Below are 25,876 nucleotides of genomic sequence, written 5' to 3'. Positions count from 1 at the left end.
TGCAAATAATCTCTTCCTTTTGCATAACAACTACAATCTACCCTGTATCAAGAGATTGGTCTTAGATAACCATTATAAAGGTGTACAAATTTATTTTTTCACATAATAAGTCCTATATTTATATCCACTTTAACCAACCTGGGTACAGTTGCCCTTTCTCTTTCTTTTATATTTTCCCTTAGATAATCTTTACTTCTTTGAATACTTCAACATGGCTGGTCACATTTATTGATAGTATTTCTAGAGTCACTTCAGATACTCTCTTAAAAGTTCTTCCCTTCTCATGGTGATGTTAACAGGAAAAGGCTAAAGAGTGTTCACAAATTCTGTCAATATATAAAGGCTCTTCTTTAGTACTTCTTGGATTTAACAGAAACTTTCAATACCTCTTTGGCGATGCTTATGGCATGGAAACGTATGTATTTAGAAAATATAACTTAAAAAGCTACTAATTGAAAAAATTCTTCTTTGAGACACAAAAATTATATTAATAATCTGGAATATAATTGGTATTGCTAAATTATTGTCTGTTGTCTTGAGGGCAAAAAAAAATGCTTCCTCTTTGTCTGTAATTTTAAATTTAGTACATGCCAATGATAAAATGTTTTTATACACATATGTAGTCTTCATGCAATGTAAAATTAAAAATTAAAACCATTTGAACAGAAAGAGGTGTGGAACTCAGTGAAGCAATTTATTTGAAATAATCTAAAACTTTAAAGTCAGTTTTTTATAGCTCCACCACATCAACTCATAAATTTGTTTTGAATGTAATGTTGAATCAGCACAGGAAGATTTTGAATAACAACATGGACCGAGACTTATCCTGAAGCACATAAATCATTTTTGACATATATGTTCATAACAACAGCCTTCAGAAGAAAAGGGAACAGTGAAAGTTCTAAGAAACCGAGCAGGAATACTTCCTAACGTTCAGTGGTTTAGATGAGTTGCTAAATTCTAAGTTGTAAAAGTATATGTAGTTTGCATGAAAAAAACAATTTTATTCACTATGTAGACAAAAAGTCCCTTTGAACATGCTCTATTTGGGGGTAATTTTGTGACTCAAAGAATTGTTCATATTTCCCCAGGGATGCTTTAATCATTTCTCTCTTTTACCCTTCAAAGACCTCAAAAAATCCAGTTATGTGTCATATGTGTACCAGAGACATTCAGAACATACATTTCCTGATAAATAATTGGGGTGGAAGAGCAGGTCTTTGTGAGCTAAATGATAGCTTTCCTGTATAGTTGAGGAAAAGTCCCTTAAAACTCAATATTTTATAATAACCCTTTAATATTCATTAAGGAGTCAGTGTCCAAACCAAAGTATTGTGGTTCTGAGAGATTTTCTACATTACATGGTTTAGCCAAAGGGTACCTTTTGAGATCTAGAGAAATTTAAAGGAAAATATATGTACATATATATTTAAAAATAAATTAAGCCCACATCTTCGCAATTAAGCCAAGTCAGAAAATGTCTGGATTTAGACACAGTTACTAAAATCCAAAGGGCCACTGGATCGTGGTGGTAGTGGCAGAGGAGTAAAAGCAATTATTGTGTGCTCTTAAATCAGAATTAATTACCACGTCCAATATAGGTCATTCCTGGATGAGGCTACAGTCTTTTTCTCCTATACTTACCATTATTTGTTCTGACACTTCCTTCTCTCATTCTCCATGTTAAAGAGAAATTAGAAAATCTCTCTATTATCAAAATTTTTAATTATTTCATTAATTTAAATATATTTTAGTCTGGAAGCATAAACTGTTATAAAATGCCATTCGTTTATCTCGAATTTAATTCCCTGCATTGCTGCTACTTATAACATTTCCATTCTGAAAGGTTTGCCTTCTTTCTGTAAACTATTATATTATACTAAGTTCCATAAGTAGGGGACTGCCTCTTCCTTGTCGGTTTATATTCTTCCTACTGATGGTCTGAAAATCCTTATTAGCTGTTAGATGTTTTCTTTAAGCCATGGCTGCTTCTGACCTCACACAGTTCTTAAGGCTCATCTCCTTCATTACACATCTCCGAGAGCACGGCCCCCTCTATCAATATTCTATTCATCGTTCTGTTAAAGTGTTAATATACCCGAAAGCCTTTAGATGCCTCTCCATTTTTGTTAGGGATTTATAATCATTGTTGAAAGAGAGTCTTCTAATCCCACTTGAACTGTGCTCTACATGCGATAGTAGCCCGGATATGGAATTACGCCACTTCTTTGTTTTAGTTATATTTGAAATTTCCTTCACGAAAGGCCAGAATGATATTTCTGAGCACCTGGATTTGCACTCCCTTCATTGTTTGATTTTCAAAAATATGCTGTTCATATGCTAGTACCTCTGCCCAGAATATCCTTCCTCCTCTTCTTTTGCTGGCCAACTCTCTGTCATCCCCTGTGGAGACCTACTTAGTAATCACTTTTTCACTAAAACCTTCTAGTCCTCCATCTCTGTTCTTCACAACATGTTACACGTGCCTCTAGTCACACCACATTTCACTAAAACTAATTACCTAGATGGTGAGTTCTCGAAGGCAATGCTATTGACCTTCAAGTCTCTGGTGCTTATACATTATATTTCACTCAACTATTTATTTATTCATTTAATCATTCATATAATGTTTTTCAAGAGCCTACCATATGCCAGCAATCTTTTGGACTCCAAAGATCCCTATTTTCTGCAAGCTTTTATTTTAGTAGGATGAAGCCTGACAATGAGCAAGTAGACAAATTAAAAAACAGGATAATTTCAGTTGTTAATTGCTATCAATATAATATACAAAACAGGTCAGTAATAGTGTAAGGGGAAGAGATAGGGTGGTGAGATGAGGCCTCTTTGAGTGGTGATATTTCAACTACAGTCTGCATGGCATGAGAAAACAGCACTAAGAACATCTGATCAGAGAAATGCAAATTAAAACCACAAGGAGCTATCACCTTACACCTGTTAGAAAGGCTGTTATCATAAAAACAAGAGACAAGTGTTGGTGAGGATAAGAAGAAAAGGGAACATTTGTATATTATTGGTGGGAATGTAAATTGGTGCATCCGCTATGGAAAACAGTATGGAGGTTCCTCAAAAATTAAGAACAGAATTACCTCATGACCCAGCAATTCCACTTCTGGGTATGTATCCTAAAGAAATAAAATCACTATCTTAAAGAGTTAGCTACACCCCTTTGTTCACTGCAGCATTATTCACAACAGCAAAGACATGGAAACAACGTAAGTACCCATCAACAAATAAACGGGTGAAGAAAACGTGTGTACATATGTATATATGCATATACATGTACAGACACACATACACACATACACAGTGGAATATTATTCAGCCATAAAGGAGAAGAAAATTCTGCTTTTTGCAACAATATGCATAGACAAGTATTATATGTTCACACTTATATGAGGAATCTAAAAAAGCAAATTCAAAGTAATAGTGAGTAAGTGGTAGTTGCAGGGCTTGAGGGGTGGGAGAAGTGTGAGATGTGGGTTAAAGGGTACAGACTTCCAGCTCTGATATGAATAAGTTCTGGAGATAGAAAAGCATGGTGACTATAATTAACAACACTGTATTATACACTTGAAAGTTAAGGGAGTAGATCTGACATGTTATCATCACATACACGTACACACAACCTTATTGTGGTCATCATTTTACAATATACATATATACACATATCAAAACATTTCATTGTAGATCTTCAAATTACACATGTTATATGTCAATAATCCCTCAATAAAAGTGGGAGAGAAATATTCTGTAATAAATTTTTAAAAAGAAGAATATCTAGACAAAAAGCCTACAGGCCTTAAAGCAGGAACAAGTCTGGCATCCCCAAGGAACAGAAAGAGGCTTAAGCGGCTAGATCACAGCAAGTAAGAGAGGAAGAGAGGTAGGTAGAGGACAGATCAGATAAGGCCTTGAAAGCCATGGGAAAGAGTTTGGATTTTGTTCTCGTGCAACTGCAAGCCACTGAAAGGCTTTAAAAATAGTGATACGATGGAGCTCGCATTTAAAAACACAAGTTAAATTAATAATTATATTATGTTCTCTCCGTTTCTATATCATCAATGAGTTCTTTGTGTTTGTTAGTTTTTAAATCTTGAATTGCTGTTTCAATATTCAAAGAAGCTGGAGAAGGAAAATGAGGCACTACCTCTGGCATCCCTTCTCGCAAAGTCTGCACTCATTGCTTTAATCTCCAAGAACAGCCTCTTCACACACTGTTCCCCCTGCCCAGAATGTCCTTTCTCCCCTTCTTCTGACCATCTCTTGGTCCTCTCCCAAAGAGGTCTCCTGGGTAATCTACTTCTGAAGGTGGAACACATCACGGAGCTGGTGGATGACGGTCATTGGTCTATTGTTGACTAAATAGAGCTACTATTTCAACACTTCTACACAAGAAGGATTTGGGATCTTTCTGCCTCTTCTCTTCATCTCTCTTGCTCCATCCCCAACCTCAGCAAGGCAGCAGTCTCGGTTGCCAATAAACTTTCCTTTAGGTGTGGCTGTAGCAAAGTTTAAATTGGAACAATGTGTGGGCAAGTGAATTGAGTAAAAATCCCATTGTTGTCACAGATCTAAGTTATAACCTCCAATCCTAACTTCATGAGTAAGATGATTGATTATTTTGGTCTCATTTGCTGACTCTCATGTCCACTCCAAAACTGGTTCTGAACTCAGAAGTAGGAGAAAGGGTTTTTGAAACACCAGCAAGAAACAGTGTGAGGTGGCTGAGCAACAGTAAATTAGAAGTTCAAGGACTTGCTAGACTTGAGATCTAGTTCCAAGTCTACTGCAAACTGGTCAGTCGCTCAGAACCAATAACTAACTCTTACTCTATGTCAGGTACTCATTAAGCACTACATAGATTATGCCATTAATCTTCAAAGCAATTTTAAGGTAAATCTAATTATCAGGCTGTCTGTAATTTGAACCCAGACAGCCTGACTCAAGAGCCTGACTCAGCCTTGGCAAGTTTCCATTTTACTCATCTATGAAATGCGCGGGTTGGACCAGACAATTTCTAAGATGTCTTTCAACCCTAAATTTCTCTGATGCTTACCCCCATTGCCTCATCTCCCTTCTCGAAGATGACAAGTCCATCTTCAGTGCTTTGATTTGTGTAAAATTACTCCATTTCTCTGTCATTCCTCTGTGAAAGATTAGGGACCTCCTTCGTGCTGGTATTTATTTCAGTAGTTAGTGGAAGGAACACTATTTCATTTGACAGTTGGATTTTGTTCTCATGCAACTGCAAGCTGACTGATTACCCATGTCTCTTAAAATGAATGTAAAGTTAATTTTATCAGGTCAACAAGTCTGACCTACATATTTTCCCCAATATTTATCATTTCAACTCTGCCTCTTGCAAGAAGCTGATGACTCTAAAAATCAAATCCTATATTTTGGCAATATTTGTCTCTCCAACTACTCTCTCTCCATATTCTCCTTCTCTTCCAAGCTGTAACCTTCAATGGGAAGACTCTCTTAATATCCCACAGTTGCTTTTTCACCCCAGACTCTAAAATCACCAGAAACACATCTCACCTTACTTCTTATGTTGTTTGTTTGTGTGACATATATGCTGACTCTATCCAACTGTTATTATTTGGAACCATAGCCACATACTCCTTACCAATTGCTCTTGTTTAAAATTACTCACATTGCTCCCCACTAAACTCTTTGTTGTATAGGGAGTGGGCTGATGAATCTTTGCCACCTTGAGTCTTCGATGGGTTATTACAGCCCTCACCTCAGAGCTGCCAACACGCCTCTAATCCTCCTGGAAACTGTAGTAGAATCCTCCTATAATCTAGTATCCATTGTCCTCCGTTCTAGCTGTGAGTTACAGAGTGTACCTTATTTTTCGAAGGTACAGATTCACATAACACAAGATGAATCAGAGAACGGATGGCTAGCTCACCTGAGCTATGATTGGTTTTCCTTTTACTTCCGTTCTGCCATATTTTCTCACATGTGACATTAGTTTTTAATACATACTAATAACTCAGGATCTTCTTCTTCTTGACCTCCTTCTGACTAAAACATTAAGCTGTCATGTCGCTAGTATGCATAACGGTTAATAAAGGCAGCTAACATATGCTCACCAAAAAACACATGCTAGAACATATGACAACAGCACTATTCACAAGTGCCCCAAACTGGAAACTAACCTGATGCCTACCTACAGTAGAATGGGTAAACAGATTGTGGCATATTTCCACAATGTAATACCATAAGAATGGACATACTTAACTACATGAAACAATATGGATGAATCTCACGAACATAATTTGAGTGAAAGAAGCCCGACACAAAAGAATAAAATTGCATGCTTCCATTTTATAAAGAACAAAATCAGGTGAAAGCATATCAATGCTGTTGGAAGTCAAAATAGTGGTTACCTCTGGGGGTAAGGGGATAGTGCCCGAAATGGGGCAAAAGGGGTCTCTGGGTACTGGCCATATTCTGATCTAAGGGAGGGAGGAGGGCTGGAGGGAGAAAACAAACTAAAGAATGTCATTCTAGCATGTGAAGGTGGTGACTAGATAATGGTGAGAATTTAAAACCATCAAGATGCATCATCATCATCAAGTTTTCTAATATTCAAGGTTTACTCTGAGCAAAATTATAGTCAACATTTTGTTCTATTCTTTCTCCACATCTTGCTCCCTCCAAGCTCCCAATGCCACTAGTAACTAAAAGCCCTCCATGAAAAATACTCCACCCCTACCTCCCTCTTCCCCATCCCAGATCCTCTCCTTGGAATCTTTATAAAACCTACTTGTGCTATGTTTCATTCCATTCGACCTAAAAAAAAAAAAAATGTAATCCCTTCTAATAGATAAGAATGGGTGAATTTTTCTCAGATAAAATTTCTGATTTTAACAAAGCTTTCTGAAATCTGCTTTATAACCCAGTGAAGTGATACAAACGGTACAAACTTCCAGTACCATCGCATGCCAACTAGGAGATGTTTTTTGTCATAAAAATTTTGTCCTTCTAGATCACAACAAATATGACTACCTATTACACCCTGATTATTTAGGAGCTATAAATTGCAAAATAAAAGTAATTTTCTCATTTCTACCCTTTCATACCCAAATAAAGGGGAAAAGTGGAGAACTAAGAAAGGGAACATGTTCTGATTCTTCTACTGAGTTTTATCATCACAGGATATGGCCAGAAAGCTGCTACGTGCAACCCTTTATCTCTCAAATTGAAAAACTCTATATTTCCCGATACTCTGGATGCCACCCTGAATTTTCTTGATTGGTTCTAAGAGCAACCACATGCCACTCAAGTATGTACACGCGTGTACATGTTCACATGAAAACACATATACATAGAACTGAATCACCCTCCCTATTCCAGTCCTACAGTAGACTTCTCCAAATGAAAAACAAACAAACAAACAAACAAGTTCTAATGACCCAACATGCACAACCCTGGACCCCTGTGATAGCCCTGGAACCATAAAAGAATTTAGTTAAAAGCAGAGACCAGCTTAAGTAGCAGAAGCTCAGGTTAACTGAATATGCAATGCATAGGTATCACAGAAGTAAATAAAGCTCAGTTCAGAAGACCAGCCACCCATGGAGTGTGCCATCACAACCTTCAGAATGGCTCACTTAATCTGCACTTATACTCTAGTCCAAAAGGCACTGGGAGAGTTATCAGTACACAGGAGAGAGTCTCTGACTTTAGGAAATGATTCAATGGTGGTAAACCCCAGAAGTCCAAACTTTTGACCCTTCTCTTCCTCCACAGGCATCTGGCCTTCCAGGCATGGATTAGAACATGAATCCTCAGGGTCTGAAACCCCTAAGTGGGTCACAGTGCTTTGCACACTTCCTGGCACTAGTTATACTCTCCAAAGATCCAGCATCAACACATCGAGACAGAGCCAACACCAACTTTTCCTAGAGCACAGTCCTGGGAAGAGAAAGAATGTAAATTTGCACCATAATATAATCACAAAAAAATGACTAGGAAAAATTCTGAACGTTGGTGTAGAGGTGTATCTGATGATGCAAACATGCACTAACCAATGACTCAGAAAGTACCAGATATAAACAATTACCCATGCACAGCAAGTACTTCCAAATATGCTGAATCACATCAAGATTGAAAAATGGTTCAGGACATCCAATATGGAACTTTCTCTTTCCTTTAATTTCTGTGGGGGAAAAAAAAAAAAGACTATTAAAAATGTTTTTTTATACCCCTTCAATATTTTGGATTTTGTGTGTACTGCTTACACATGGGTATCCTATAATCACTAGGCTGTTCCAAAAATTTGAATCCTTAAAGTCCTAGTGTGGCCATCTACACTAAGTTGACCTCGCTAAATAAAAGCCGTCTACGATCAAGTTCACATGGCCCAGTCCAGAGCTTCCACACTGACTCAGCCCCCTAATTCCCTCCTGGCAGAAGTCCACAGCCGGCCTCTGCCCTATTCAATTTCTCACTGACATTCACTCTCTGATCCAACACTCAACAGTGTTACTCTTGGAGGACCTCTGCAATGTGAAGAACCAGAGTCAGGACTCTAGGTTCTATACTGGTGAGAAAAAAAAAAAAATAGTTTAAATTTTTGCCCACCCATGACTAAAAGCAGTGTTGCCCTTGACCTGGATGAGGCCCCTGCCCTGAGTCCTGTGCTTTAGAGGGCTCACTCTGGCCCCCCTGCTATCATGCCCCTCCCTAAGCCAAGAAGCATGGAACCAAACCTGCTCTTGTAGAACCTGTGCTTTCCCTTATAGACCAGGCTCTAGGTATCTGAGATCCTGGAATTGTCCCACCCAGACATCATTAAGCCTGTTTCCAAGGCTAGAATGAAGCCATTCATGAGATGTGCCTCCTAAAAACAGATAGCACTGGCCATTTTCTGCTCCCAGGCCAGAGTGGCTAAGTGGGTCTTGTATTTAGGGACTATGAACACAGTTTGAAGTGTCCACACACATGCGGTGAGGCCTCTCTTAACACAAGAGGGTGCTAGTGCTGGGGAACCACAGGCAGGTGCTGGGGGCAGCTCTTAAAAAGCCAAGATGCCACCAGGTTAGCATAGAACTCTGAGAAGTATGCGATATGGAGAAAAGGAGGCCACAAATATTCCCACAGCTTCTTGGCATCTTCACAGTTTTTTAAAGCATTGTCTTCGACTTCTTTGAATCTGTGACCTGCTTTGGAAAATAGAATGTGACAGAAGTGATGCTGTATAACTTCCAAGGCTGAGCCTAAAATCATCCGGAGCGGCCTCTTACACACACTTGAAACAATCCCTCCTAGAACCCGGCTGCCATGCTGTGAGAAGCCCAAGCCTCACAGTGTGGATCGAGTGAGGAGAACTGAGACATTCTACCTGACAATTTCAGTTAAGCTCAGCAGACAGCCAGTACCAACTTCCAGCCATGTGAATGAGCCACCTTGGGTGTTCCAGCCCAAATGAGCTTCCGAATGACTGTAGCACCGGCCAACAGAACTACTGCCCAGCTGATCCCATCAACCCAGTTACCGATGGTGAGCCACTGAGTTTGGAGGTGGTTCCTACATGGCAATAGATAATCAAAATGTGGGAAAGATGGTTTTTAATACATCTGATTGGACTTTATGGGTATATTCTCTCTGCGTTCTCAAGAGACTGCACTAAAAATAATAAATTTGCTTTTCAGATATGTCTAGATGTCAGCTTAGTGTTGAGATGGAGCAATGAAACACACACGCCTTAAATGTATAATACACCAGAAGCTCTGATTAATTAGTACAAAAATCATGTTTTTCATGCCCATGCAAAAAGTACTGGATTTTCATGCTAACGACTTGGAGAAAAAAAAAAAGATAAAAAAGAAAAATAACTTGGAAAAAACCTCTAATGATCCATTAAATCTGTAGTAAATACAAACAGTCAAAGTTACATAGTTATCTCCATATTCCTCTCCAAGGAACACTACTGTTAGGTAGTTAGTCAGACATGCATGAGGGGAACAAAGAAATGGAAGCCCAGCCCAGAGACCACCCAAAGAACACCCCATTGGTAGTTAAAGAATCCCTCTCGCATCCTGAGAGACAAAGTATGGGAGGGCTATAACCTATAGCTGGTTTAATCCGGCCACATACATGTACTACTACCCTAACCTGCCCACAACTTCAGCTTCATATACCATCATTGTAATACCATGTTTATGCCTGGAAGTTCGTGAATCTAATTATAACAGACTGAGTTCTGCGTATGCACATGAGCATTAGGCAAAGTTATATAGCACGCAAATGTCAATTAAAATGACATTACATGCTAACCACCTAGGAACACCTTTGTAACCACCCGTCCTGGCCCCAATATGATACAGACTTTCCCATTTCTGCACAGCTACAGCTCTTTTCACTGAGAACCCACTCCTCCCTAGGGGCATACTCTGTCTTTTATTTCTTTTATCTTGTCACTTCTCAAATTCCACAGGGCTTCGGCCTTCCTTAGATTAGCCTGTCTCCTTCTAAAATGTATTTTCAACAAATCTTACTTCTTCTAAATCTCACTGACCTGTAATTCTTTGGGCAGGGGAAACGGAGGAAAAATGCTGATTGCACTTCTACATCATTACAGCCCCATGCCACTGGGGTGACACGGAGTTCAAATTGCCCCCAAACAGTAACATTCCCACCAACTATCTCACTGGAAATAATGCAGAAACTAAAGACTCCCAAGGGGTATACTGTCCTTAACAGAACATCCGGTCCTCAGCATCTAGACCCATGCCAATACTATGGTCTTGTAACAAAACCTGGGCTCTTCAGCATATGTGTTCTTATGTTTCACTGAGCCTCAATGTCTCAAAGGACCACACATCAGTATATTTCAGCGAGGTTTAAAGCACCGTACCATGCCGATTTAGGTGACCATCACACACTAGGACTCCTCTCCCTCTGTCCATCCTTTCAGCCGCTTGGAAATGATCACAGCTGTATGAGTCAGTGTGCAATGCTGCCAAGTTTGGATCTGTGGAGTTGTTAGTTTCTCTATGCAATTCAGATATTTGGTTTATTTGCTTCATGGACTGCCACACCCACATGTTTAAAGATATTTAACATTAGATATAGCAGAGCCATATAAGCACTTAGCCATGTCTGCTTTCAAGTAAAAATTATGAGCTTATGACCGATTCAGTGCATTTGCCCACCCATCAGATAAACAACTCGGTGGTATCACTGAAAACACGGTCTCTCTTTTCCATGAGCAACACCGCCAACATCCCCAGCTGCAGTAGTTCTGCATCATGTAAACTGGAGCCGCCGCCTTCTGCTTCCTCAGCCAAACGCTGAGGCCCACAGGACTCAGCCATAGTCCTGGAAGAACCAGACACTGCAAAAATGAACTGAATCCCTGCCTTAGTCAGCTCCAGGAAAGCACCAGCTATAGCTGAATCATATGTTATCCAACCACAGCCCAAACGTTTTCTTCAGGTATTAGACATACCTCAGTTCATAAAGTAGGCATTAGCTAGAGCCTTAGGCCCAGGGTCAGAAAAAGGGAGACTAGTAATTTGATTCTCCTTCTAATCAATATTATTAAACATTTATCCACTATTTTTAGCAGGAATATGGAGGTACTAATTTTACATTCTCAAAAATCATATACGATTATTTATATTTATTATCTGAATGAGAAAACTTATTGGAAAACATACCCATTTAATATGTAAAAAATGAAGCAAACCATTATAGCTCAGTTTGCTCCTGGACAACTGTTTCTTAACCCTCACTTCTACTGTCTTCACATGCCACAGCTGCCCTTATATTTCTTTTATACCTAGTCCCTCAAAAATGGAAAAAAGGAAACTTTTCCTCCTGACCCACTATTATCCCTTCCTTCATCATCCTTGCCTCCTGATTGTATATAATAAGAGTCCAAAAGAATTCTTCCATCAAGGCAGTCCCCCTCAAGGGGTGCAGAAAGGGATATGATGGACCCAAAGACACCAGAATCCTCTAGACAGGGAGAGGGAAATAAAAGCCTAGAAACACTCATACATGAATAATGTGTTTACCACCATATTTCACTTCACAAGTTGAGCTGCTGACAACTGACAGCTTCAGGTTACTATCAACTGGCTCGTATTAGAGCTGGTAACACTACCCATTGTTACACTGTATAATTTTCCCTTGCACAGCACCAAAATTCTAAACAAAGAAATTACATATGCAATTTTTTTGCTCTCAAAATTTTAAATATCATTAGGGTCACAAAATGGCTGCTTCCACCCCAGTCATCACATCTGTGTTCTAGATCAGCTTCATTGAACAAGAGAAACCCTTCCCCAGTTCCTTTGGAAGAGATACAAATTTATACATTACCAATTATTACATATTAATAATTATTTCGTGTGTGGTTTGTAGAAAGCTAAGTTAACTAGCACCAAATTCCCAATATACTCCCCTGGCCATTTAGTGATTTTGTAATCATTTCTATGGGTAGTTGGTCCCTATCACTCAAGGAATAAAAGAATAGCCAGCTCAAAAAGCAGTATCCGAGGAGAAAGGAATGTAAGACAAGCAAGGAAGGAAGATGGACCTTGGTCACTGAATCAGCTTCCAGTGGCGGTGCTCTTCCCAGATATCTCAGCCATCCTTATGTGCATGTTTAGATATCAGGGACAGACAGTTCAGTAATGCTGGCCTGAAACATTCTGAGGTTAACCCTTCAGAAAGACTTCCTGCATTTTCAAGATCATTGCATCACTTTTATCTCCTAGGAGATATCACTTTTATATATAATGACCCAGGAGATAATTGAAAATTAGCTTCAAAGATCAGAAGCCTCTTAGAAAGATGAGGTTCTAATTTCAGTAAATATATGTTGGTCTTCCCCATTATTACACCTTCACATAGAATTGCCTTGGTGTTTCCTGGAAGAGTTGTTCTATTGGTGATAGGAACATATTAAATAAACATTCAACAACAAAAAAATACCTTTATGAATTTCTGTCATTATTTCACATTTCCAGTCATACTTCATAAACTTGATCACAACCTTTGAATTCAAAGAATAATTATTATTAATCTACTTAAAATAATGCTTGCTTCTTGTTAAAATTTAGTAAATAATTGTTAATATCATTACGTTACATGATAATGTTATAACTTTGAGCTGTAAAATAAACAAGGAAGAAGGCATGCTATCCGAATCCATACATATTCCTTCTGATCTGTACCTCTATTTATTGTTTTTATATCCACACACTTCAATTGCTTGCAAAAAAAACAGCTGCTTTCTGTATGTACTACCACAACACTCCTCCTTAAATCAATTGCAACTTCTTTTGACTAACAAAGAGTTGAATGACTCACTATGTCAATAAGTGTTCTGAATTACAGTAGCTATGGCAGACGGCAGCAGAACGTATTTAAAAACTGTATAATGTTTAAAAGGCATGTATCCTAAAGTGTATCAGGTTTTGGACCGCAAAATTACAGAGGGGTAGTGGCTTCTCTCACTCAAAATTTACATTTTAATGGAAGTGCCTTTATGTAGCAGTAGGTAAATCTTTTCAGGACACTGACAAGCCGCATTGCTCTGCAATCTCAGACTGTTTTAGAGACCCTAGTCTACTAGATTAAAATGGTGTACATAAATGACGAGGCTTGGTGGTTGTATATTTTAAATAATCAGGAAGCATTTTCTCTTTAACAGAACTAGTTTCGACATTTATGAATCATTTGTAATTTACATGGGGCAAAAAGTGAGCAATAAGGATGACGAGAGAGATTTTCCTAGGTTTATGGAGAAGGAAAAATGTTCTAGTCTCAAATTCAAGACAGCTACCTATCTGAATTCTGGTTAAGAATCACTATATTGTTGATTCTATCACAAGATTGATTAATACATCAAAATAGAGAAGAATGGCATATTCCTATTTCTAAAAAAAAAAAGTGGCTATGAAACTTTCACCACACATGCAAACTACCAGATACTATAACCAAGTTGTCAGCTGTGACATTGAGTGAGCCCAAAGCAAAGATCAGCAGAGCATCATCCAAGACTAGTAAAAGAAAAGATGATACAGCTAGCACTTACATAGCACTTTCTTCATGTGAGGTGTTATTACAAGTGCTTTACATAAAATAATTTGATAACCCTGTATGGTAAGAACTATTACCATCTATTTTAAAGATAAAGGAACCAGATACAGGGAAGTTAAATAATTTTGCTGATAGTTAACAGCTAGAAATTAGCAGTCTGTCCCTAGAGTCTGCGATCTTATCTGTGATGCTGACCTAAAGGCATGTGTTCTACCATCAAGAAACTTACAATCTTACTAAAAAAAAAAAAAAGGTGTCAGAATATTCACAAGGTAAGTGATTAGACTGAAATGAAAAGTAAAGGACTGGTGACACCATGTTAATAAGGAAAGCATTTTAATCAGAGAACACCCCAATTCTACGTGTATTAGAAACAGAGGACGCAAATACATCTTTGACAAATATTCTCTTTAACTTTTTAGAATCCTGGACTGTGACAAAATGTTTTAAATATTTTATCTAAGAATTCTGAAGTTATGCTAAAGAATGGGTTTGATCGATAAATAGCAAGCTCAAACCCTCCTGTGTGTCAAAGGCAGGCCAGAACAGCTAACCTGCTATTCCAGGAAGCTGCTCTGAGTTCTTTCTTACTGGTTAGAGAAATGGCCTCATCAGTGCAGATGATTTGACAGGAATAGGAAGCTTCTAACACAGGAGCGTGGCCTTGCCCGACTATCTAGTATCCATAAAAGCATACCCACAGATAAGGTGACCAACTAGCCAGGGTTTGTTTGGTCAAGACTTTCTCAAGTATAGCACTGAAAGGCCCACATTCTAGGAATCCCTCTTTCCTAGAAAATTCAGAACAGTTGGTCATCCTTGAGCCAGTGCTGTCTTTGGCCTTGAGCAAGGCAGCCTGAGGGTTGAGGTAAAGAAAGGTCAAGAAAAAGACAGGCTTGTATTCCAGCTCTGCCTCTGCCACTTACAGTACAAACTAGGACAAGTCATTTAACCTCTGAGGCCCCCTTTTCTTTATCTGTAATATGTGGGATAATTGCCCCATGACTTTTTGAGAATCTAATGAGAAACCATGAAAGTTCCTGGAAAAGGGTCTGGCATAAAATAGTTGCCCAGCAAACAGTAGGTGTTATTAGCACATTCCAGGAATTCTAAAATCAAATAGTAACTAGATAAGCAATTGTGTCTAGACAGTTTTTTTTTTTTTTAATTGGGTGGTGGAGAGGTGTATCTTTGATCATGATTATTTCAGTTTTTAAAAAGTCAATTCGTTTGATGGGATTTCTTTGTCAAAAATCCATGCTGATTCATACCATTGTTATAAGATCAAATACTTTCAAAACTCATTTATGAGTAAAATTCAAATCATTTTTCTTTAAGTAAATATTTAAACTAAGACTAGAATTGTCTACTACTCACAAAACTATTTCCTTTCAGTGGAATTTTAGAAAGAGCTATGCAGAAACAAAATTATTTAAAATGTCCAATTATTTCAGTTAAACTATAATGTTCTACATTAAGCTAGGTTTTTCTCTAATAAAGCTCTGGTTTATGCTAAGTACATTTTCAAATGTTAATTAGAAGAGAACCAATATATAATACTATGCTTTAAATTCTTTAATTTGACAAACAATGATAGTTTCCCAGAATAAGATCCATTAAATTCTATGATTTTAATTTTTATATTCATATTTAAAAATTAAAATAAAAAAATAAAAATTCATGTTTTGATAATGATTACTTTTGTATCCTACATTGTTCCCTAAATACTTGAATTTTTAATTACATGAACAGGAGGAATTTTGATTAACTAATTTTAAAATTCGGTCTCTGATTATCTATCTCCTACTATGTTGGGCTTTAATTCACAATCCCAACCAAGTATGAATAAAATAGTGATGCACTGAAATCTATTTTATCTACCTAGAAAGCCTTTTCTCATTTATTGAGTGCTACATTGAATAAAAATTGTCAAGTCTTATCAAAAATTTTTATCACTAAACTTATTTTTCAACTTTATCAAGAATTATTTTATATTTGAGCCCATAAAATTTTCAGTTTATGACAATTCAAGCTAAGTAATTAAAAGATTCTGAGAAGGAAACTTGAATCGCTCAGAGAAAGTGTGAAATCCCATTTGTTAATTTAATCAAAGGACTGTGTTGATCAAAATTTTCTGAATACGTTGCAGGTGGATAATTCATTCTAAAATTCCCCACCCACATTGTTCTCTGAAGTCCCAACCTCCCATTCCTTAGTATAGAATAATTGTTGGTTTCTTTTTCTCAGCATGTGCTTTTTTAAAAGTCAAATATATAACAATCAATCTTAGGACATTACAGGAAATGCGATTTAGATTCTTCTCATTTCTGCAACATAACACACACAGATATAAAAAATCCCCTCTCCATACTGTTCATGTTCCTTCTTAAATATCAGCTCTTCAAGTAGATTCTATCAGTATTTTAAGAAATAAAAGATTGACTTCTCCATAATTTTTTTTAAATATATTTCATATCATGGCTAATTTGTTTTCTGTTTCCAGATTTCTGATACCTCTTTGGCCTAGGAGGTGAATCCAAGTGATACATTCAATGACCACCTTAAGCATGTTTCAAGTTGGGTAGAGACAGTTCTAAATAAAAATCTTTCTCTTCCTAATATATTACACTTGTAAAGAAAAACATTAGATCTGTCAGGTTAAGTAAATATTCTACTAATCAAATTTGTTGCTAATGTTATAAGCAAATAATTTTACAAATGACTGTTTAGAATTTCAGGAGCACTAAGAATTACTGTAGTGACTTATTTATTCACATGCTTTTAAACCTTATTGTAGTACCACGTTGCAATTGTACTAAACTGAACCAGCCAAGCAAAAACAAATTCACCTGAATGCCTAAGAGAGCTCATTATAAACCTGTAATTCAGTTTTAATCCTTAAAAGAAAAACTAAAATTAATAATACAGAGAGCTCCAGATACTCTCTAGTACTCTCAGGACTTCAAATTTTCACTAACATCAAACACTTATCACCAAACAGAATTGATTTATTGGAGGGACAAGGGTAAATGGGTAAGTTTCTAAGAGGGCATGTTGAGACATTTATTTTCATTTTCAAGGTTTAACTTAATGCTTAACTTTTCTGAATTTCTGTGTATTGGCAAAATGAAATGAAAGTCCATTAAAGACTTTTTATCTTTCCATTTCATCTGTGTATGAAACTCGGCCTTGGTTTTAGAAGTAGATAATTCAACCAGAGAGTAATCAAAGAAACAAAATCAAGTCTACTTTTTTCATCCAGTATTTGTTATGGTATATATAGTGTTCTTGCTGATATCCTGACATATTTTTAAAAAATAGAAAAAATAATTTAAACCATGAAAGTACATATTATTTTATCATTTTTCCTCATTCATCACTTTTCATCAAAATACTCCTGTGTATTTTAGAGAACCTTGAAACTGGTTTATTGTAGTAAAAAAAAAAATTAAACATTTCTAGTTAGGTTTATTTGTTGTCCACAACAAATTTAAAGTTTAAAACTTTAATTTATAGGAAAGAGCATTGCTTTCCCTATAGAAAAAAAGCTAAAAGAAAATGAGTATTATGTGTAATTAAAATAGAATATAATCAAATTTTCCAGATTGTCATTTCAGAAAATTGATATCATCAGTGTGCCTTTATGTAAGGATAGGATGAGGGGTGTGTGTGGGGGGTGGGGGGGGGGGGGGGGTGAGTGACAGGCAAGCAATCAACTCCTCTAGAGAGAGGAATGCCTAGAGGGTAAAAACAAAAAATCAGAGTTTTATGGCACCCAATAAGAAAAGATAAGAAGTATATTCTCAGAGATTCTGTGGTAGAGTAATGCCCCACCTCAAGATGCCCATGTTCTAACCCCAGGCACCTGTGAATATGTAATGTTATACAGCAAAGGGAATTAAGGTTGCTATTCATCTGACCTTAAAATGGGGAGATTTCCCCTGGATTGTCTGGGTAGGCTCAATGTCATCACAAGGGTCTTTAACAGTAGATGAAAGAAATAGGAGAAGGAAATCAGAGAAAGAGATGTGACAAAGAGATGTTAATGGTTTTGAAGATAGAGGAATGGGGCCCCCAAGTCAAAGAATGTGGGCAATCTCTAGAAGCTAGAAAAAAAACAAGGAATCAGATTCTCCCCTAGAACTGCAAGAAATGAAGGCGGCTCTGCCAACACCTTGATTTTAGCCCAATGAAATCAGTGCCAGATTTCTGAATGACAAAGTTATTGGATAATAAATTTGTGTTGTTTTAAGCCACTAGCAATTTGTCAGGTGGTGATAGAAAACTCACACAGATCAATGCCCAAGAACTGAAAACACACTAAAGGTATCCAATAGGGTATTCAATAAAACTTTGTTTTAAAAAAAAAATGGAAAAATAGGTGAATAAGAGAATACAGGGCAGTCATAATCACATCTTAGGGTCCCTCAAAGATAAAAGTCTTCCCAAGACAAATAATATGATGAACAACTGATCCAGAGATTCATCTTAGCAGCCATTTACCCATTACTTTCTTATCCTATTGAGTGTGGACAAAACACATCTAGTGAAGATTACATGTTAAAATCATGAAAAGGTGCCCAACATCACCAATCATCAGGGAGAATGGAAATCAAAACCACAATCAGATATCACCCCGCACTTGTTAGAATAGCTATTATCAAAAGGACAAAAGATAACAAGTGTAGGCAAGGATGTGAAGAAAAAGGAACCTTTGTGCACTGTTGGTGGGAATGTAAATTGGTAAAGCCACTATGGAAACAGTATGGAGGTTTCTTAAAAAATTAAAAATAGGACTACATCATGATTCATCATCAATCATATCCAAAGGAAATGAAATCTCTATCTCAAAGAGATATCTTTACTCCCAAGTTGATTGTAGCATTATTATAATAACCAAGAAAACAACTGTGTCCATTGACAAATGAATGGATAAAGAAAATGTGATAGATAGATACACGAATAGATAGAAAGATGATGATGATAGATAGATGATAGATAGATATAGATAGATAGATAGATAGATAGATAGATAGATAGATAGATAGATAGATATAGATGTAGAGATACAGATTATATATATCAGAATGTCTCTTTTTTATGGCTGACCATTATATATCATGGAATATTATTCCACCATAAAAAAGGACATTCTGTTATTTGTAATAACATGAGTTCAGCTTGAGAGCATTATGCTAAGTAAAATAAGTCAAACGGAGGAAGACAAATACTATATGTGGAATCTAAAAAGAAAAAAAAATGAACTCATAAATACAGAGAAGAGATTGGTAGTTACCAGAAATGAGGTCAGGGGAGGAGAGGTAGGGGAAATGGGTGAAGGTGATCGAAGAGTACAAACTTCCAGTCACAAGATGAAGGGGTTCTAGGGATGTAATGTACAGCATGGTGGCTATAATTAATAATATTGTATTGTATATTCAAAAGTAAAGAAAGTAGATTTTAAAAGTTCTCACCAGCAAAAAAAAAATTGTAGCTATGCATTGGATGTATTAACTAACATTTTGTGGTAATCATTTTGTGATATATACGTATATAAAATCACCACATTGTATGTCTTAAACTTACACAGTGTTGTAAGTTTAACTTTGACAAAGCTATAACTTTAACAAAGCTGGAATAAAAGTCAGGTTTACCTCTCAATTCCCCAAGTTATAGCAGTAGTTGATCAAGACTAACAAAATGGTCATCTCTTATAGCTACTGATCTTTTGTTCTGCAGTTAGCCCAGTCTTAGTCTACTTGCTTCCTCTCTCCATACAAAATATCTACCAGTCATACTACCTGACCATGCTCTCTACATTTCCTATGCCTTCAGGCCTGCTGCTGCCTCTGCCTGGCAGGGTTTCCAGGCCTCCCCCATGTATACTGGTGAGCCCCTAATCATCATTCATCTAACAGGTAACCTTCATTTGGCTACCGATGGGATTCAGTCCCATAGACACTCACATACTCTACCTTTGTATAGCATTTGTTTAGCAACTGGTATTTCCCAGTACACCCTACCACAAGAACACTGGTACAGTGCAGTAGTACAGAAGAGTGCCTCGGTCAACCGTATTCGTAATACAAACCTACACTTGCTGATTTTGTTGGACCAAACCTGTTCCCCTGGGTTGTCACAAATGCTCTAAGAAGTCAGGGTTAACGTCTATCTCGTTCACCACTGAGTCTTCAACATCTGGTACAGCATCTGACACATGATGTGCACCCAGAAAATCTTTGTGAAATAATAACTAAAACACCAAAACAATAAAATATAAGTATTTTGAAGAAACTAATTCTTGTATTCCAATGTTCATGCCTGTCACTGAGATGAGTGGGACTACTATTGACATTCTCTTCATAATTTAAAGTGATTCTGTCTTTTATATTTTCCCTTTCTAGCAAGAGGGTTAAAAAAATATTATATGACCTATATTTTAGGCTTAATATATGAATAAAATGAAAGTATATCATATTATATGAGGGTGTACAAATGAATATATACATGGACTATATTTATCATGGTTCTCTAGAAAAACAGAACCAATAGGAGATGGATGGATGGATGGATGGATGGATGGAGAGAGAGAGACAGAGATCATAAGGAATTGGCTCACATAATTATGGAGGCCGAGAAGTCCCACAACAACCTGTTGTCTGCAAACCTAAGACCCAAGAAAGCCAACGATGTGGTTCCAGTCCAAGTCCGAATGCCTTAGAACCAGGAGAACCAATAGTGTAAGTCCTAGTCCAAGAGCAGAAGATCAATGTTCCAACTCCTGTAAGTCAGGCAGAGGAAGCAAATTATCCCTTACCTCACCTTTTGTTCTATTCAGGCCCTCAAGGGATTAGATAATGTCACCCAAACAAGGGAGGGCAATTAGCTTTACTCAGTCTAAGGATTCAAATGCTAACTCTTCTGAAAACACCCCCAGGGACACTCAGAAATAATGTTCAAGTAAATATCTAGATACCCTATAGCCCAATCAAGTTGACACATAAAATTAACCATCATACATAATATATAACTTATTTCATTTTTCAATAGCACTGTTTTTACTAATTTGTTTTGATTCTAGACTCATGAAATGTTCCATCATTCTTATCTCCAAAGCCTCTATGAACAGACAGTCGATTTCCAGATTCAGACAGCTGAATGAAGCTATACTACTTATTCTCTGTCAATACCACATAAATTAAAGCGCATATACTTCAAAAATAACAAACTAATTCACCAGTAGTACTCAAAGAAACGGGTGGGGAGGCGGCAGAGTCTAAATATATCATTTTCTCCAAAAAAGAAAAAAGAACCTGAAGCAGAATAAGGCAGCATAGCATATAAACCCTATTCCCACCTCCTCGCATCCTGATCACAAATTGGTCAATCATCACAATCGTGACATTTCTAAGTGATACCTCCATGTGTTAGTTTTCTATGGCTGCATAACAAATTACCACCGACCCAGCAGCTTAAAACAACACATATTTATTACCTCACAGTTCTGCAGGTCGGGAGTCATCAGCTCAGCTGGTTCCTTGGACCTGGGTTTCTCAGGCTGAGATCAAGTTGTCGGCAAGCTGGACTCTGATCTGGAGGCTCCGAGGGAGTCTCTTTCCAGGCTCATTCAGGCTGCTGACAGAATTCAGTTATTCAGACTGCAGAGCTGAGGTCCCTGCTTCCCTGCTGGCTGTCAGCCAGGAGCCTCTCTCAGCTCCTTAAAGCCACCTGAACTCCTCATCATGTCCCCTACATCATCAAGCCAGCAGCTTCCCCTTGCGTCCTCCTCATTTTTCGAATCTCTCTGACTTCTGATGTACCTCTTCTTCCTCTAGCTACAGAAATTTCTCTGCTTTATAAGAGTTTATGTGATTAGATTAGGCACTCTTGGATAAGGTAAAATAATCTCCCTATTTTATGGTAAGTAACTCTAATTGTATCAGCAAAGTCCACTTTGTCATGTAACATAACATATTCGCATGTTGCAGGAATTAAGGCATAGACATGTCTGGGGGAGAGAGGCGGAATTCTGTCCACCACACCCCACATCTAAAAGGAGCTAAATGCAGAGTGGTGGAGGTATCATACTTCCCCTCTTGTGACTCAGGATTACTACAAATGATTTCTAGGGAGAAATTGGTAAAAAAAAAAAAAAAAAAAAAAAAAGTCAGTAAACAAAATTCAGAGCTATATATACCAAACTGCATGCAGATCCCACTCGAAATGCAGACATTCTCCCCCAGGAACAGAACCACCAACTGGATAAAGTAGGTCCTGGAATGGCTCCACTGTTTTATACACTGTTGGAAGTGACGGTAGAGCTCAGGCCTCCCAACAATCGCACCACGTCCCCTACGCTGAGCTGTTTCTCTAGGCCACCACTGTGTTTTGGTGCTATAAAAAAAAGTAGACAGATCACAAAAATAAAAAAGAAGAAGAAGAAGAAATCCAGCACTCAAACTGTGGAGCAGTAGAGGAAGTAAAAATTTCAAAAGTTTGGTGGAAAAGGATGTAAGAATCCTCCCACATTCTATTAGAGCGAATAAAATTTCTGGATAGAGCTACTCAAGCATGAGTAAGCTAGAAAAAGAAATGGCATGGCGAGTATGCAAGCTACACAGAGAATGAGAGAAAGCCAGCGAGGAAGGAAGGAAGGGAAGGAGAGAAGGAGGGACTGAGGAAGAAAGGATATGTAGAAAACAAGAAAATATATGTATATAACCTAAGGGGAAAAAATTCTCACAAGCGCTTCAAATTATTTAGAACATTAAAAATATTTTTTAAAAAAACATTAAAGAAAAATGACATGAGAAGATTGCAGGTTTCATAATACAATTTGAGGACCTAAGCAATATTATTAAAAACCTAAAGAATACAGTTTTAAGAGCCGGAGACATAATATACATGGCTACAGACCGAATAATTGACAGGTAAGAAAGATGGAGATAGTCACGGTGAAGAAAAGGGGTGAAAAAAGAGAGATTAAAGCAATCAGAGAGAAACTAAAAATGATGGAATCTAGGTAAAGATGGTCTGGCATAATTGATATCTGAAGCAGAAAACCCCCCAAATAATGTTGAGATAATTCTGTTAATGAAAAAAATGTTTAATAACACTTGTTAAAGATGGTAAAGCAGACTTTATTCAGGACCATCACGACAAGCATAGGAACCGGCACAGTGGGAGCTTACAGTGGGGGAGAGAGGTTGGGCTCAACTCCGAACACAGCACAGGCATGTGGAAACTTACAGGCAAGGGCGGGGTAGGGGTCAGTGGATGGAAGATTACTGAGGGGAAACATCAGAGTGCACACAATTCTGGCTAAACAACCTAACAAAATTCTTTGCTGAAGAGAACCCAAGGTGATCAAACATCACCTGGAGGATGGTGAAGCATGAGGAATCTGATCAGATATCAAGGGTTGGGAGGTTCTGGTTAAACTGATTTAGCAGGGTTCATTCTAAAAGGATTTTACAAGGAAGGGCACAGATAGGCTTAGGTGAAGTTTCAGACGCCGGACAAAAGTTTGGTCAAGCAACAAAAGAATCTTTGTCAACCTCCTATTCTCCTTGCCTTGTCTTTCTATTGACAGAAGGGAGCTTTGTTCAATTCTCAAAAAGGAAAAAAAAAAAAAATAAGAAGTAACAATTTTATCTTTACTCTGTCTCTTCATTTTATTTTCTCCAGGGAAAAAGTGATGTATCTGATGGATAAATTTAGATAAAGGACCAATAGGTGGATAGGTGCCTTTTGACCCTCGTTTCTGATCTGCCTGTTTGTAAAGGTACAGCCTGCTCTCCATCTCACAGCAAGTTATAGGGCTGTCTGAGAGGCATGAGACAGGGGAATCCATCTGTCGAATTCAGAAGGAATATCACCAATCTACTGGCCTCAGCTGTCAAGTCACATTTTCCAACTTTACAATAATAAGGATAACATACAAAACTTTATTAATCTGTCTCCTGGGTCTTATTTGTTTCTTGCTTTCAAATTTGGAAGGGAAAGAAATGAGGGATATTCATCGGTCCTCCTAAATGCAACAAAATAATTTTTATTAAAAATATTCAAAGATATAATAGAGAAAAAATCTTTCTAAAATGAAGAAAGAACTTGAATATGTCAAGTAAAAGAGTGTATATGTTTCAGGTACATTTGTTGCAGACTACAGCTCACCCATAACTGCCTTTTTTAATTGATTGAACTTCAAATACAAATTTAAACAATAGTCATATATCCCCAAAGAAAAAGCAAATCTCTTCAAAGAGGGCATAGATATCAGGCCAAGATTTCCTGAAGGCAACTATCCACAAAGGCCTAGGAGAGGTATTTTATTTAACAAAAAAAAGCAAAAATCAAGTCTTTCTGTTTACTGCTTTGACATTATGCTTAGGAAGCCATTCACATTCTCCTTGATCATATAACTATTTGCTCATATTATTTTTTAATATCTGTTTTCCTGTTCTATTTAAACAGTCAATACAGCTGGAATTTCTTTTAGTTATTATGGAAGCAAAGAATGAACTTTAATCTTTCTCTGAATTTGTAGCAACTGGCTCAAGATAATTTTTATTTTTTCATATATATATAATGTTTTATTCAAATACAGAAATGATGTAAGCCCTTAATCCATTTTGAGTAAATTTTGGTGTATAGTGATAGAGGATAGTCTATTTTCTGAAGATAATTTTTAATCATTTATTCTATCTTATATTGATTTGAAATATCAACTTAATGAAGATAATAAAAATAGCTACTGAGAACTAGGTGAGCCAGGTTCACTCTGCTAAATTCTTTTTAATACATCACTGATCATAATTTACACAAACACCCACACATCTATTTCTGGACTTCCTATTCTCTTTCTTTAGATTGACTGTATTCCTGGAACAGAAATACACTATTCTTATTACTGTAGCTTTATGGTGTATTTTAATACCGAAAAGTTTAAGCCCTATTCCTAAATGTCCTCCTGCCCCCTCCCCACAAACATTTTTCCTTTATTTAAAATTTTCTTAGCTATTCTTTCACATTACATTTCAAAACGAGCTTTAGGTGCATCAGATTGGGTCAATCATAGTAATTACAATAGACCTATGTTACTTCATTTATGTGTGTATGTATGTGCTCATTTAGCATTTATTCATTTATTGTTTGATAATTATGTGGATAGCCATTAATCCATCGCCTGGCCCAAGGAAGAGAACATTAATACCAACTTAAATCTACCTATGTCTTTCCCATCCTATCTTCCTGTCTCTCCTTCCCACACATGCATCAGGAGGTCACCACTATCTTCAATTCTGTGTTTATCATTTTCTTACTTTTTAAAACAATCTTTACATATCAGCTTGTTTAATCACACATTGTTTATTTTACTTGTTTTTTTTTAACATTTTAAAACATCAGTTTTATAGATGACTTTAGAATCATTTTGCAAAATCTGCCCTTGAAAAAATTTTACAATTTTAATTGAAATGCATTGTATTTACACATAATTTTTGGAAGAATTATTACCTCCGTAATAATGAAACATCATACATTAATAGTTATGACCATTTTCATTTATAAATTTATAATCTCTCTTTCTCTCTCTCCCCATCTCCCCCACCTCTCTGCTATTGCTATTACTGTTCTTGTTGTTTTGCCTGAAATTTGTCTAGTGATTGATCGCTTATGCACTGTTTTAAAGGCATGCACTAGAATTTGTTTTTAAATTTATAATTTTATGCTTTAATCCTTTTGTTCTATCCTTCTAATGTCCTTAGATTCCTTATAATGTCTTCTT

At 37.0% G+C, this 25,876-nt stretch overlaps 1 protein-coding gene across 4 annotated transcripts in view; it reads right to left on the bottom strand.

The window, feature by feature from the left end:
- The window catches only part of MRPL39 (mitochondrial ribosomal protein L39), a 131,427-nt gene that overhangs the window by 47,160 nt on the left and 58,391 nt on the right, over positions 1 to 25,876 (bottom strand). The window contains exons 11-12 of one of the 4 annotated variants that reach the window (XR_004950307.1): positions 8,099 to 8,194; positions 6,817 to 7,950 (exon numbers count right to left, since the gene is read on the bottom strand). The exons of 2 other annotated variants lie outside the window; for them this stretch is intronic. The gene's annotated coding sequence lies outside the window, so the exon portion shown is untranslated. Of the gene's footprint in view, positions 1 to 6,816; positions 8,195 to 25,876 lie in introns of those variants that run through there. One more of the 4 variants, XR_004950306.1, reaches the window with a different exon arrangement.

Source organism: Rousettus aegyptiacus, unplaced genomic scaffold, assembly GCF_014176215.1.
Source record: "Rousettus aegyptiacus isolate mRouAeg1 unplaced genomic scaffold, mRouAeg1.p scaffold_m13_p_4, whole genome shotgun sequence".
Classification (NCBI taxonomy): domain Eukaryota; kingdom Metazoa; phylum Chordata; class Mammalia; order Chiroptera; family Pteropodidae; genus Rousettus; species Rousettus aegyptiacus.
Note: the sequence above shows the minus strand (reverse complement) of the source record. Positions and strands in the feature narration are given on the sequence as shown.